Raw genomic sequence first — 14,592 nt, 5'->3', positions numbered from 1 at the left:
GAGGAGCACAGAGCCTGAATATCCATGTCCACAGCTGTGTCCTGAAGCACTCTAATGTCTAGGGGAAAAGAAAAAAAAACTGAAGACAGAGCTGAGGAAAAAAAAATGATGTCAGGACTTCTTTTTTCCCTCTATTGAGAATCATTGGTTTGGGCTCCTTGTACTGTTATGCTGTGCTATCAGGCAACACAGTGTGCAGTAATCAGCGCACATACAGTGATATGGCAATAACCCAAAAACAATAGAACAAGCTCTGAGACGTGGAATCTCTGCAGACTGCAATACCTGAACCTATCCTCACACAACTAAAAGCAGCAGTGGATTGCGCCTAACACTACCTATGCAACTCGGCACTGCCTGAGGAGCTGACTAGCCTGAAGATAGAAATACAAGCCTGACTTGCCTCAGAGAAATACCCCAAAGGAATAGGCAGCCCCCCACATATAATGACTGTTAGCAAGATGAAAAGACAAAACGTAGGAATGAAATAGATTCAGCAAAGTGAGGCCCGATATTCTAGACAGAGCGAGGATAGCAAAGAGAACTATGCAGTCTACAAAAAACCCTAAAGCAGAACCACGCAAAGGGGGGCAAAAAGACCCACCGTGCCGAACTAACGGCACGGCGGTGCACCCTTTGCGTCTCAGAGCTTCCAGCAAAAGAGAATAGCACAGCTGGACAGAAAAAAAGGAAACAAAAACAAAGTAACACTTATCTAGCAGAGCAGCAGGCCACAGGAAAGATGCAGTAGCTCAGATCCAACACTGGAACATTGACAAGGAGCAAGGAAGACAGACTCAGGTGGAGTTAAATAGCAAGGCAGCCAACGAGCTCACCAAAACACCTGAGGGAGGAAGCCCAGAGGCTGCAATACCACTTGTGACCACAGGAGTGAATTCAGCCACAGAATTCACAACAGGTGTGCTGCCTCCAATATATATATTGTCTTTCTGTCATGGATATTCATTGGTCGCGGCCTCTGTCTGTCATGGAAATCCAAGTCGCTGATTGGTCGCGGCAAAACAGCCACGACCAATCAACGATGGGCACAGTCCGGAAGAAAATGGCCGCTCCTTACTCCCCGCAGTCAGTGCCCGGCGCCCGCATACTCCCCTCTGGTCACCGCTCATACAGGGTTAATGCCAGCGGTTAAGGACCGCGTTATGCCGCGGGTAACGTTACCGCTGCCATTAACCCTGTGTGTCCCCAACTTTTTACTATTGATGCTGCCTTATGCGGCATCAATAGTAAAAAAAAAGTAATGTTAAAAATAATAAAAAAAACAAAAACCTGCTATACTCATCCTCCGTTGTCCGCCGAGCCGCTCGCGCCGGCCCCTATCTTCCTTTCCCAGCGATGCATTGCCAAATTACCCAGAAGACTTAGCGGTCTCGCGAGACCGCTATGTCATCTGAGTAATTTCGCAATGCATCATGGGATCGGAAGAAGGCGGCAGCCGTGCGCGTATCGCCGGAGCTTCGCTGGATTCCAGGGGTGAGTATATAACTATTTTTTATTTTAATTATTTTTTTAACAGGGATATGGTGCCCACACTGCTGTATACTACTTGGGCTGTTAGATACCGTGTGGCTGCTATATACTTCATAGGCAGTGTTATATACTCCGTGGGCTGTGCTATATACTACATAGGCAGTGTTACATACTGTGTGGCTGCTATATACTGCGTGGGCAGTGTTATATACTACGTGGCTGCTATATACTGCGTGCACAGTGTTATATACTACGTGGCTGCTATATACTGCGTGGGCAGTGTTATATACTGCGTGGCTGCTATATACTGCGTGGGCAGTGTTATATACTACGTGGCTGCTGTATACTGCATGGGCAGTGTTATATACTGCGAGGCTGCTATATACTGCGTGGGCAGTGTTATATACTACGTGGCTGCTATATACTGCGTGCGCAGTGTTATATACTACGTGGCTGCTATATACTGCGTGGGCAGTGGTATATACTGAGTGGCTGCTATATACTGCGTGGGCAGTGTTATATACTACGTGGCTGCTGTAAACTGCATGGGCAGTGTTATATACTGCGTGGCTGCTATATACTGCGTGGGCAGTGTTATATACTACGTGGCTGTAGTAAAGATACCAAATGTAATTTTTTGGTGCAGAATCAACAACAAGTAGAACACAATTGTGAAGTTGAACGAAATGTATTGGTTATTTTAAATTCTTTTGGAAACTTCCAATATTATTTGGCCCCTTCACATTCAGTGCAGCAAACTCACTCCAGAAGTCATTGTGGATCTCTGAATGATCCAACGTTGTCCTAAATGCCTAATGATGATAAATATAATCCACCTGTGTGTAATCAAGTCTCTGTATAAATGCACCTGCTCTGTGATAGTCTCAGGGTTCTGTTTGAAGCACAGAGAGCATCATGAAGACCAAGGAACACAACAGGCCGGTCCGTGATACTGTTGTGGAGAAGTTTAAAGCTGGATTTGAAGATAAAATGATTTCCAAAACTTTAAACATCCCAAGGAGCACTGTGCAAGCGATAATATTGAAATGGAAGGAATATCATACCACTGCAAATCTACCAAGACCCGGCCGTCCCTCTAAACTTTCATCTCAAACAAGGAGAAGACTGAGCAGAGATGCAGCCAAGAGGCCCATGATCACGCTGGATGAACTGCAGAGATCTCCAGCTGAGGTGGGACAGTCTGTCCATAGGTCAACAATCAGTCGTACACTGCACAAATCTGGCCTTTATGGAAGAGTGGCAAGAAGAAAGCCATTTGTCAAAGATATCCATACAAAGTGTCATTTAAAGTTTGCAACAAGCCACCTGGGAGACACACCAAACATGTGGAAGAAGGTGCTCTGGTCAGATGAAACCAAAATCAAACTTTTTGGCAACAATGCCAAACGATATGTTTGGCGTAAATGCAACACAGCTCATCACTCTGAACACACCATCCCCACTGTCAAACATGGTGGTGGTAGCATCATGGTTTGGGCCTGCTTTTCTTCAGCAGGGACAGGGAAGATGGTTAAAATTGATGAGAAGATGGATGGAGCCAAATACAGAACCATTCTTGAAGAAAACCTGTTTGAGTCTGCAAAAGACCTGAGACTGGGATGGAGATTTGTCTTCCAACAAGACAATGATCCCAAACATAAAGCAAAATCTACATTGGAATGGTTCACAAATAAACGTATCCAGGTGTTAGAATGGCCAAGTCAAAGTCCAGACCTCAATCCAATCGAGAATCTGTGGAAAGAGCTGAAAACTGCTGTTCACAAACGATCTCCATCAAACCTCACTGAGCTCGAGCTGTTTGCCAAGGAAGAATGGGCAAGAATTTCAGTCTCTCGATGTACAAAACTGATAGAGACATACCCCAAGCGACCTGTAGCTGCAGAGGCATTGCTAGAGCATTTGCCGCCCGGGGCTGTTCCCGAGCTTGGCGCCCCCCCCCCCCCCCCAGCAGGAATAAGACCTCAGATGGAGAAGTTAAATTGTTTCGCCGGTGAATGTTACCATCACATGATCGGGACTGCAAAAAAAAAAAACAAGTTCTGCTTACCTGACCGCGCTCCTGCTCTTTCCACGCAGCTGAAACGTGCACTCGCTGGCGACTGACAATGATGTCAGACGCCGGCGACATGCACACTGGGACTGACATCAGCTGCCAGCCTCAGATTGGCTGGCGGCTGTTAACTATTGACATGCGGGCGCGGGCCCGCACGTCAATAGCGTTAAACAGCTGCAGCGCCGGCCCAGTGACCCACCCCCAGGGCCGGCTCCAGGTTTTTGAGGGCCCCGGGCAAAAGAGTCTCAGTGGGTCCCCCCTTTAACACATACCACGATTCATGATGCCCAGATACGGCAGAGAAATCTAGGTATAGTACAATGCCAGATTTCACTTCTAACATGAGTGACAGCTATTGTAAATTCTACAGTGTATATATACAGGACAGGAGGAGTGGTACTGTGCAGTGTATATATACAGGACAGGAGGAGTGGTACTGTGCAGTGTATATATACAGGGCAGAGGAGTAGTACTGTGCAGTGTATATATACAGGGGAGTGATGGTACTGTGCAGTGTATATATACAGGGCAGAGGAGTAGTACTGTGCAGTGTATATATACAGGGGAGTGATGGTACTGTGCAGTGTATATATACAGGGCAGAGGAGTAGTACTGTGCAGTGTATATATACAGGTGGAGTGGTACTGTGCAGTGTATATATACAGGACAGGAGGAGCAGTACTGTGCAGTGTATATATACAGGAGGAGTGGTACTGTGCAGTGTATATATACAGGACAGGAGGAGTGGTACTGTGCAGGGTATATATACAGGACAGGAGGAGCAGTACTGTGCAGTGTATATATACAGGACAGGAGGAGTGGTACTGTGCAGTGTATATATACAGGAGGAGTGGTACTGTGCAGTGTATATATACAGGTCCTTCTCAAAAAATTAGCATATAGTGTTAAATTTCATTATTTACCATAATGTAATGATTACAATTAAACTTTCATATATTATAGATTCATTATCCACCAACTGAAATTTGTCAGGTCTTTTATTGTTTTAATACTGATGATTTTGGCATACAACTCCTGATAACCCAAAAAACCTGTCTCAATAAATTAGCATATTTCACCCATCCAATCAAATAAAAGTGTTTTTTAATAACAAACAAAAAAACCAACAAATAATAATGTTCAGTTATGCACTCAATACTTGGTCGGGAATCCTTTGGCAGAAATGACTGCTTCAATGCGGCGTGGCATGGAGGCAATCAGCCTGTGACACTGCTGAGATGTTATGGAGGCCCAGGATGCTTCAATAGCGGCCTTAAGCTCATCCAGAGTGTTGGGTCTTGCGTCTCTCAACTTTCTCTTCACAATATCCCACAGATTCTCTATGGGGTTCAGGTCAGGAGAGTTGGCAGGCCAATTGAGCACAGTAATACCATGGTCAGTAAACCATTTACCAGTGGTTTTGGCACTGTGAGCAGGTGCCAGGTCGTGCTGAAAAATGAAATCTTCATCTCCATAAAGCATTTCAGCCGATGGAAGCATGAAGTGCTCCAAAATCTCCTGATAGCTAGCTGCATTGACCCTGCCCTTGATGAAACACAGTGGACCAACACCAGCAGCTGACATGGCACCCCACACCATCACTGACTGTGGGTACTTGACACTGGACTTCAGGCATTTTGGCATTTCCTTCTCCCCAGTCTTCCTCCAGACTCTGGCACCTTGATTTCCGAATGACATGCAAAATTTGCTTTCATCAGAAAAAAGTACTTGGGACCACTTAGCAACAGTCCAGTGCTGCTTCTCTGTAGCCCAGGTCAGGCGCCTCTGCCGCTGTTTATGGTTCAAAAGTGGCTTTACCTGGGGAATGCGGCACCTGTAGCCCATTTCCTGCACACGCCTGTGCACGGTGGCTCTGGATGTTTCCACACCAGACTCAGTCCACTGCTTCCTCAGGTTCCCCAAGGTCTGGAATCGGTCCTTCTCCACAATCTTCCTCAGGGTCCGGTCTCCTCTTCTCGTTGTACAGCGTTTTCTGCCACATTGTTTCCTTCCAACAGACTTACCATTGAGGTGCCTTGATACAGCACTCTGGGAACAGCCTATTTGTTGAGAAATTTCTTTCTGGGTCTTACCCTTTTGCTTGAGGGTGTCAATGATGGCCTTCTTGACATCTGTCAGGTCGCTAGTCTTACCCATGATGGGGGTTTTGAGTAATGAACCAGGCAGGGAGTTTATAAAAGCCTCCGGTATCTTTTGCATGTGTTTAGAGTTAATTAGTTGATTCAGAAGATTAGGGTAATAGGTCGTTTAGAGAACCTTTTCTTGATATGCTAATTTATTGAGACAGGTTTTTTGGGTTATCAGGAGTTGTATGCCAAAATCATCAGTATTAAAACAATAAAAGACCTGACAAATTTCCGTTGGTGGATAATGAATCTATAATATATGAAAGTTTAATTGTAATCATTACATTATGGTAAATAATGAAATTTAACACTATATGCTAATTTTTTGAGATGGACCTGTACAGGGGAGTGATGGTACTGTGCAGTGTATATATACAGGACAGGAGGAGCGGTACTGTGCAGTGTATATATACAGGAGGAGTGGTACTGTGCAGTGTATATATACAGGGCAGTGGTACAGTGCAGTGTATATATACAGGGCAGTGGTACAGTGCAGTGTATATATACAGGGCAGTGGTACTGTGCAGTGTATATATACAGGGCAGTGGTACAGTGCAGTGTATATATACAGGGCAGTGGTACAGTGCGGTGTATATATACAGGGCAGTGGTACAGTGCAGTGTATATATACAGGGCAGTGGTACAGTGCAGTGTATATATACAGGGCAGTGGTACAGTGCAGTGTATATATACAGGGCAGTGGTACTGTGCAGTGTATATATACAGGGCAGTGGTACTGTGCAGTGTATATATACAGGGCAGTGGTACAGTGCAGTGTATATATACAGGGGAGTGATGGTACTGTGCAGTGTATATATACAGGGGAGTGATGGTACTGTGCAGTGTATATATTTCAACAGCCGCCCAGGCCCCCAGCACCTGTCCTGTATATATATTATATATACTGTCATGCAGGCTGTACAGATACAGATACAGTATATACATATACAGGACAGGTGCTGGGGGCCTGGGTGGCTGCTGAAGTATAAATATATCAGCTGTGGCCGCCCCAGGTCACCCAGACTGTCAGAATACAAAGATACATCGCACTCACTCAGGGCGGCAAGGAAGGAGCTCCTCCAGAATCTGCCTGTCCTAATAAGTGTTCACTTCACAGCAGCCAGGGAGGGGCGGGCGGAGGAGCAGAGCAGGAGAAGTGCTGTCTCCGCCAACAAACAAAGTCACGCTGCATTCTTAACCCCGATGTGCCTGCACTGCCTGGCCCTGCACTGAATGAAAAGATGCTTGTGCCAGCAGGGTTAGATGCCCGCCCCCCGCATTGTGCCGCCCGGGGCGGCCCGCCCCCCCCCCGCACCCCCCTTCCTACGCCACTGTGTAGCTGTAATCGCAGCAAAAGGTGGCGCAACAAAGTATTAAGTTAAAAGGGCCTAATAATATTGCACGCCCCACTTTTCAGTTTTTGAATTTCCACAAAAGTTTAAAATAACCAATACACACATTTTGTTAAACTTCACAATTGTGTTCCACTTGTTGTTGATTCTTCACCAAAAATTTACATTTGGTATCTTTATGCTTGAAGCATGACATGTGGGAAAAGGTTGAAAAGTACCAGGGGGCCAAATACTTTTGCAAGGCACTATATATATATATATATATATATATATATATATATATACAGTTAGGTGCATATATATTTGGACAGAGACAACATTTTTCTAATTTCGGTTATAGACATCACCACAATGAATTTTAAACAAAACAATTCAGGTGCAGTTGAAGTTCAGACTTTCAGCTTTCATTTGAGGGTATCCAAATTAAAATTGAATGAAGGGTTTAGGAGTTTCAGCTCCTTAACATGTGCCACCCTGTTTTTAAAGGGACCAAAAGTAATTGGACAGATTCAATAATTTTAAATAAAATGTTCATTTCTAGTACTTGGTTGAAAACCCTTTGTTGGCAATGACTGCCTGAAGTCTTGAACTCATGGACATCACCAGACGCTGTGTTTCCTCCTTTTTGATGCTCTGCCAGGCCTTCACTGCGGTGGCTTTCAGTTGCTGTTTGTTTTGGGCCTTTCTGTCTGAAGTTTAGTCTTTAACAAGTGAAATGCTGCTCAATTGGGTTGAGATCAGGTGACTGACTTGTCCATTCTAGAATATTCCACTTCTTTGCTTTAATAAACTCCTGGGTTGCTTTGGTTTTATGTTTTGGGTCATTGTCCATCTGTAGTATGAAACGACGACCAATCAGTTTGGCTGCATTTGGCTGGATCTGAGCACACAGGATGTCTCTGAATACCTCAGAATTCATTCGGCTGCTTCTGTCCTGTGTCACATCATCAATAAACACTAGTGACCCAGTGCCACTGGCAGCCATGTATGCCCAAGCCATCACACTGCCTCCGCCGGGTGTTACAGATGATGTGGTATGATTTGGATCATGAGCTGTACCATGCCTTCACCATACTTTTCTCCTTCCATCATTCTGGTAGAGGTTGATCTTGGTTTCATCTGTCCAAAGAATGTTCTTCCAGAACTGTGCTGGCATTTTTAGATGTTTTTTAGCAATGTCCAGTCTAGCCTTCTTATTCTTGATGCGTATGAGTGGCTTGCACCGTGCAGTGAACCCTCTGTATTTACTTTCATGCAATCTTCTGTTTATGGTAGATTTGGATATTGATACGCCGACCTCCTGGAGAGTGTTGGTCACTTGGTTGGCTGTTGTGAAGGGGTTTCTCTTCACCATGGAGATTATTCTGCGATCATCCACCACTGTTGTCTTCTGTGGGCGCCCAAGTCTTTTTGCATTGATGAGTTCACCAGTGCTTTCTTTCTTTCCCAGGATGTACCAAAATGTAGATTTTGCTACTCCTAATATTGTAGCAATTTCTCGGATGGGTTTTTTCTGTTTTCGCAGCTTAAGGATGGCTTGTTTCACCTGCATGGAGAGCTCCTTTGACCTCATGTTTACTTCACAGCAAAACCTTCCAAATGCAAGCACCACACCTCAAATCAACTCCAGGCCTTTTATCAGCTTAATTGAGAATGAAAAAATGAAGGGATTCTCACACGTGTCCATGAAATAGCCTTGGAATCAATTGTCCAATTACTTTTGGTCCCTTTAAAAACAGAGTGGGACATGTTAAGGAGCTGAAACTCCTAAACCCTTCATCTAATTTTAATGTGGATACCCTCAAATGAAAGCTGAAAGTCTGAACTTCAACTGCATCTGAATTGTTTTGTTTAAAATTCATTGTGGTAATGTCTATAACCAAAATTAGAAAAATGTTGTCTCTGTCCAAATATATATGGACCTAACTGTATATATATATATATATATATATATATATATATATATATATATATATATATATATATATATATATATATGTATATATATACACTGTATATTTGGCCTGCATGGTCTTCCACTTTAATTAAAATAAGTTATATTTAAATGTCGAAATTTTAAAAAATTCACAAATTCGAAAAATGAAAATTCTCTTTGCCAATATTAAAAATTTTCTTCCCTGCTTATGGTCTGTATATGGGGAAATTCTGTCTAAAATGCTGCACTGCTGAAATAATCTCTGGTTTTCAATAATATCGAAGGATTGTGGGGCATAAATCTTGACCTTTATGAAGACAGTCAATAACCAGAATGTGTGCATATGACAGCAGAATTTATCACAATGCTTCCAGCATATCAAGTCATTTAACAGGGAAACATATTTTGACAATAGGATGAACGGTTTACGGCCCTGTAGGTCATTACAGGAGAAATATAACCAATAAAAGGTAAAGTTTGAACACTTCTAAATAATGTGTGGTATCCCCTGTTGTTTTTTCCTTGTCTTCAACTATAATTGTAAAATATATACTGCTTTTATATATTGCATATTTGTCACATCATAAAACATTAATTTATGGCTCCGACTGCTGCAAAATAACTGCAATTAACATCATAAATTGTGACCCTGAAATATGAACCCATTATTATATATTAAAAAAGTGAATGGAATCGCTCATTGAATTCACCTTTTAAGGGCTCGCCTAGTGTGTGCATTCAGCGAAATGCCCATAGCCTGTAGCTGAGAGGTATATTCAGAGTGGGCCATTTACATGGATACACCTAAATAAAATGGGAATTATTGGTGATATCAACTTCCTGTGTGTAGCACATTAGTATATGGGAGGGGGAAAACTTTTCAAGATGGGTGGTGACCATGGCGGCCATTTTGAAGTCGGCGATTCTGGATCCAATTTTATTTTTTTAATGGGAAAAGGGTCATGTGACACATCAACCTTATTGAGAATTTTACAAGAAAAACAATGGTGTGCTTGGTTTTAATGTAATTTTATTCTTTCATGAGTTATTTACAAGTTTATGACCACTTATAAAATGGGTTCAAAGTGCTGCCAATTGTGTTGGATTGTCAATGCATCTCTCTTCTCCCACTCTTGACACACTGATAGCAACACCGCAGAAGAAATGCTGGCACAGGCTTCCCGTATCCGATGTTTCAGATGCTGCACATCTCGTATCTTCACAGCATATATAATTGCTTTCAGATGACACCAAAGATAAAAGTCTAAGGGGGTCAGATCGGGAGACCTTGATGGCCATTCAACTGGCACACGACAACCAATCCACTTTTCAGGAAACTATTCATATAGGAATGCTCGGACCTGACACCCAAGATGGTGCGCCACCAAACTATGGTGGCGCACTTGTAAACCATGTCTCATATCCTGTCAGATTTTACAGAACCCAACAATTGAATTATTATTATTGCACAAAGACTGAGGTAGCGGTCCTGCTGCTGTGTTGTTGCCCTCCTACGGCCCCCTTCATGTCTCCTAGTGTACTGGCCAGTCTCTTGGTGGCGCCTCCAGCCTCTGGACACCACGTTGACAGACACAGCAAACCTTCTTGCCACAGCTCGCATTGATGTGCCATCCTGGATGAGCTGCACTACCTGAGCCACTTGTGTGGGTTGTAGAGTCTGTATCATGCTACCACGAGTGTGAAAGCACAACCAACATTCAAAAGTGACAAAAACATCAGCCAGAAAGCATTGGTACTGAGATGTGGTCTGTGATCCCCACCTGCAGAACCACTACTTTATTGAGTGTGTCTTTATAATTGCCAATAATTTCCATCTGTTGTCTATTCCATTTGCACAACAACATGTGAAATTGATTGTCAAACAGTGTTGCTTCCTAAGTGGACAGTTTGATTTCACAGAAGTTTGATTTACTTGGAGTTATGTTCTGTTGTTTAAGTGTTCCCTTTATTTTTTTGACCAGTGTGTATGTATATATATATATATATATATATATATATATATATATATATATATATATATAGTACAGACCAAAAGTTTGAACACACCTTCTCATTTAAAGATTCTTCTGTATTTTCATGACTATGAAAATCGTACATTCACACTGAAGGCATCAAAACTATGAATTAACACATTTGGAATTATATACTTAACAAAAAATTGTGAAACAACTGAAAATGTGTCTTATATTCTAGGTTTTTCAAAGTAGCCACCTTTTGCTTTGATGACTGCTTTGCACTCTCTTGGCATTCTCTTGCTGACCTTCAAGTAACTCTAATTTTATTATGTTTTCCGTAGCGCAAGCCGATGAACACAAAAAATAAAATAGAAGTCTCCTTTAAGGAAGGCGTGGCCCATGCACAATTTTTGCACAGGGGCTCTTTGCTTTCTGCGTCCACCCCTGGGTTTGGATACCATAAGGCCATTCTCAATCGCGTTGTATTTGTTGTACGGATTTCACACTATAAATTACGATGAAATTCTTGTTGATGGGGTATTGTAACCTGTGAATTTTGCTTTTTGTCCCTTAAGGTAAAGTAAAGATTTTAATGTCTTAATTTTGGGATATGAACAATATTTAGGAGTTGCATTCAGTACTCTAATGTGCTGTTGCAGTGCAATGTAGTACAACCTCCACCAGCGTAGCAACACTGAGCAGCAGCATAGGTGACACAGGTAACGAAAGAGTAGTCAGACAAGCCGAATCCAAAACTGTTAGGTGCTGAAGTACCAAAGATAACAACAAAACACATAGTCAGATAACAGCAAAACACATAGTCAGGGACAAGAAAGAAGTCAGAGCCTACCGTGAACATGGTAACAAAAACGTGAGACATAAGACGAAGTCGGGGTACAAGTGAGTCACCCACAAGGGCCGTGGGGTACCTGGTACCGGGTCCAGATTTCACAAGGGGATGTCACGGTGGTGACCCGGTCTGTGGCCCTGGGTGCCTATGTAAAAGGGGAAAGTCTTTAAAGGGATTTAGTGAATAGAGTTTATGTTCGTGACGCCACCTGTGGTATTCGGTCAGTGGGGACTGACGCTGCTTTAAGGGGTCCTCTAGGGTGATGTTATGGCAGTTAGATGGTATAACTTCCAACAGGTGAAGTGTATCTCCAGGGCTCCTGGTGTGTAGATGGAAGATGGTGAATGGTGCAGTAAAGAACGAGGACACAGGTTTGCAGTCTCTTTACCTGGTTTACTGAAGACTTCAGGCAGCCACAGTCCAAGGTACTAGGTCACAGGGCAGGCAGGGTCCGACCGGTTTGGAAGCAAATCCAGAGTCCCCTTTACCAGGTGGATTTAAAAGCCTTCATCTAGTGCGGTGGTGTTGTAGTCCCTTACTGCCTATGGTTTCATATAAGGTCCTCACAGTTCTCTCTGTTCCCAATATAGGATAGGACAATACCTGCATGACAGGTAACTCGAGCCTTTTTACAGGGACTCTAGCACGCCCCGAGCTCTACATGTTACTGTGTCTCAGGTGTGTGTGGTGGACAGGTAACTTGCAATTCAGCTGTCCTGCCGGTCTCTGATGTAAGTCTTAGAGTCCCTTACAACCTCAGTAGTCTGGCTACCGGTTATCTGCGCCTCAGAAGGAGGCAGCCTGCTCTTAGCTAGTCTCCCATGATTTTACTCTCCTGTGCTTTGCTCTCCTTCACGCTCACTGAACAATGTTCGGCTTTCTATATGTCTCTTTCCAGGAGCTGTTGTACTTCAGACTACACGGCCCCTTCAGACCTTCTGACACTCTATGTCTCTTCTCTGTCTGTAACTTTCTGAACTCTTTTTCCCTCCAGATAAGAATCTATTTATAGGGGAGTTCACCCTAAACCAGGTTTAGAGCTCCCCCTTCTGGCCTGGAGTGTGAGCATGTTGTATGCATTATGATTACCTCATAAAAGATATCCTTCATCGCTTCCAAACATAACATCACTCTCCCCGTGAGGAAAGCAATGCTACTGTGATGACCACCACACACTTCCCCCCATTAAATCCAGTACTTCCGGACTGGGAAAAGAAAACAACAGTTACAGGTTAAATAATGCAAACATTTTGTAAAACATTTTAACAAGTATAAAACTTTGGCTTCCCTTTATGGGAGATAAATTTGGCTTAAACGTTGCAAAAACAAGTTTATAAATGTACACCTGGTCTCATACCAGGGTGTCCTTGCTTATAAATGAAAGTACCGATGAGAGGGACCCGTCATAACCCCCAGGGTAGGTCTTGGGCGGGCTACAAGGTGTATCCAGACCCAGGGTTCACCACGCCAGATGGTTTTCCTTCGGGTCTGTGGAGAAACAAGCAAACAAGACCCTACCCTCATCGGTAAGTGAGTAGAACCAGGCTGCACCTTGAGGGTGTCAACTATGTACAAATACAGTTTTTGGGTAATTCACTGTCCATTACCCTATTGTCCATTTTAAACCTGTAACCAATATATGCAAGCAATTTAAACAGGTAACAGCAATTATTGACATTTTTAATCCCTGTAACGAGCTGGGATTTGACCTTTCGCACTGCGAGTAGACCTGCGTAGTTCCTGATCTAACATGTCTGCTGTTACTGTAGTGGACCCACTAGTGTGTGTACTACTTGTAGGCCTGCATTGTATTGGCAAACTGGGCAATCAAGCATCTACGTCTTCTTAGATTCACCATATGTCTGACAGATTCACCAATAGCAGAGGCTGGATTCTCTGGTTCCACTGCTGAGGTGACGTTTGCTGCTTGAACCTGCTGGCGTAAAGTCTCTTTTGGTTCTTGATGGTTCTGAATCACTTCTTCTTGTATTTCTGGCTGGGGAAAAGTTAAGACATGTATCACTATGGCCTGATGTACTTGAGTCCAAGACTGGGGTAAATCTCCAAGAACAGTGTGAATTTTCTTCTCTTCTTCCATGGATGGAGATGTTCCTGTTTCTCTGTTTCTCAGTTTATCAGGGAATACTTTGAGATGGTCTCTGGATACTGCAGTCGAAGTTTCCCTTCCATCTTTAGTGATAAGGCAGACTTTCGTATTTTGTGTTTCATGTTGTCAAAGCTTGAAGGTAGGATAGTATACGGTTCTGCTTCCCACTGGTCATCAGGTTTGTGCAGTCTTCTTTTACGTTTTAGCACTTGTTTACCACGTGACAAGGGAATTGCAGGGGCACGTTGGTTATGGTCTCTCTCTTGTTTCTGTCTCGCCTGTGATAGACTTCTTTCAACTCACTCCTGTACTTGGCGGTACTTTTGTTGTCTCTCGGTATCCCAATCTGCATCAGATGAGGTATTTTCTGGGGTTAGGACTCCCCTGTCTAGATCAATAGGTAGTTTACTGGATCTTCCACTTATCAGGTATGCTGGAGTGCAGTGGAGTTCACTAGGATGTGGTTATACAAATCTTCCAAGTCTGGCAACTTCCCTGGCCATAAGTTTCTTTCATGTAAAGGCAAGGTCTTCAGTAAGTCAATCACTACTTGGTTCATCTTTTCACACATACCGTTGGTTTGTGGGTGGTATGGTGTAGTTTTGATATATTTACATCTGTAGAGGTTGCAAAATTCTTGAAACACTTCCGCTTTGAAG

The sequence above is a fragment of the Ranitomeya imitator genome, chromosome 4, assembly GCF_032444005.1.
Source record: "Ranitomeya imitator isolate aRanImi1 chromosome 4, aRanImi1.pri, whole genome shotgun sequence".
Lineage (NCBI taxonomy): Eukaryota > Metazoa > Chordata > Amphibia > Anura > Dendrobatidae > Ranitomeya > Ranitomeya imitator.
This window is presented reverse-complemented; position numbering follows the sequence as displayed.